This window comes from Seriola lalandi, unplaced genomic scaffold (genome assembly GCF_002814215.2).
Source record: "Seriola lalandi dorsalis isolate HSWRI2012SDOR001 ecotype SW California unplaced genomic scaffold, Sedor1 jcf7180002054825, whole genome shotgun sequence".
Lineage (NCBI taxonomy): Eukaryota > Metazoa > Chordata > Actinopteri > Carangiformes > Carangidae > Seriola > Seriola lalandi.
Window position 1 is genome coordinate 321,890 of NW_019525378.1, and position 2,028 is coordinate 323,917.

Sequence of the window (2,028 nt, forward strand, 5' to 3'; positions counted from 1 at the left end):
AGGAGGGATGGGGGGGGGACGCATTCTCCCCGAGTAGGCTATACACAAGCAGCGGCCACATCCACTGTAGACAAATCCGTGTTCAGTGACGTGTTTTGTATCAGCCTTTTTTTTTTTAAATGCACGTTCAACCCTTTTCCAACACTGGCTGATTTAAATTTTATCAGGAATTGAACCTTCAGTCCCTTGCGAGCTTCTTGTTTTTCATCAATCCCACTCACCCCCTTCTATTTATTTATTTTTTGCCTCGATAGACCCGTTATTCAGCCCATCCACCGTCCACCCCCTCTCTTCTTTTTCCCTCCATCTCCTTCTCTTTGGGAGTGCGACGCGCTGCGAATCTCAGAAATAAAAAGCCTGCAGGTAAGACCTCCACACGCTTCTTTTAATGATTATAATTACACCGTGTCACTGTTGTTTTCACTTTGCAGCCTAATGGATCACAGTTCATCCGGTGAAATTTACACGCCACATTGATTTGTTTCACGTTGCCTGCAACTTAGCCCACTACTACGGAATTCACGGAAAAAATAATTATAATAATTCTCAGACTTGTGCCACATCTCTGATTAAATACAGAATCATCATTTTCCCACCTATTTGCGCGGGCCTATAATTAGCGACGGCAACGTCTATTATGCAAATGAAACCCTTATAATAGCTCGTTTGAAGCTCTGCTTGCATCCGCACCGCAGGTGTTGGGTCTAAAATATCTGTTGTGTGTGCTGAGATGCTACTTTATCCCACAATCAGGAGTTATGTGTGTGAATGTGGATATGTGACCTAATGTGTGATTTGTGTCCCAGTCCACTGAGTTTTCTCTGAACCGGCCGCTTGATGCTAGGCGTCCATTTTCCACCGTGTAGCCTATGCAGGCAGGGTGATATGTGTAGCTTACTCTGTTAATGAATGCACCGCAGTCCGCATCACTATACTTGAGCTTTGCACGCTCTCAGCCCCGTAGCTCTGCGCTTGTATGTGTCTGATCACTGGTCTGCACAGCATCTGCTGCTGGACTCCTCACAGTGCAGGGCCAGCATCTTAGCTTCACGTTGGACCCGGGCCACATCATGTTATCTGATGCGTTATGAGATTCATTTTCTATTCAGCCCACCGTCTCCTCTCACTGGCCGACCTGCGCTCTGTGTTCTGACAGATCCAGAGGCAAAGGGCGCCAAACATCTGGCAGCCCCATCAATCATTCACTTTTCATCACAGCTCAGATCACATCTGGGCTTGAAGGTGGAATGAAATGTCTTGAATTGTAGATGCTATAGGAGTGTTCACTGCAGCACTCAGGAGTTACTGTGTACTGTCAAAAAACAAGGTAGTGAGTTATACCTGTCATCAGTGGGGCTGCAGACCATGACAGGTACAACTCTGAATCTTTTCTCAGAGATGAATTATCTCTGTTGTGGTCATTTGCAGTCTTGGTGACTATAGCACACGTATTTCCCCACTGAGCTGAGCTTTTGATTCAGGTGCTGCATCTCTTTATTACAGGAGAACAGTCTTTCCTTTTCAGTCAGCATAAATGGCCATGAGCACCTGCCCCTTTATGGTTTTGATGCAGATCCACTCGGCTCTCACTTGATGTGGGCAGTGTCACAGGTTTACCGTTGAACCTCTGAATATTTAGATAATCTCACTAATGTGTGAAGTGCCCGTGTCAGAACATGGGCGCTGACTGCCAGATTAATAGTAATTTTTGCACATTCTACTATGATTGAATGCAATTAGTAAACAGCTGATTGTGGATGGCAAACTTAATTAATTGCCATTCCATGCAACTCTGTAGATGCACAGTTTGCACAATAACTCAAGTGTTGACTTTTCATGACTGCATAAATGAAAAGTTTAATGCTACACATTCTTGTACTTTAAAGGACATGTGCAGCTTTGTTATGTGCACTGACAAATCAAATATTTTCCAAACAGTGATGAAAAAGTTTAATTCCTGGAGTCACAGTGCTGCCATTAACTGCTCACCTCTCAGTGAATCTTTCACTGAGGTGTGGTTGCCCCCCC

The 2,028-nt window shown here is 44.6% G+C and overlaps 1 protein-coding gene across 2 annotated transcripts in view; it reads left to right on the top strand.

Annotated features, from left to right (window-relative positions):
* The first annotated feature begins 54 nt into the window (after positions 1 to 54).
* The window catches only part of cacng8b (calcium channel, voltage-dependent, gamma subunit 8b), an 18,969-nt gene continuing 16,995 nt past the window's right edge, over positions 55 to 2,028 (top strand). For both annotated transcript variants that reach the window (XM_023426456.2, XM_023426458.2), the window contains exon 1: positions 55 to 363. The gene's annotated coding sequence lies outside the window, so the exon portion shown is untranslated. The remainder of the gene's footprint in view (positions 364 to 2,028) is intronic.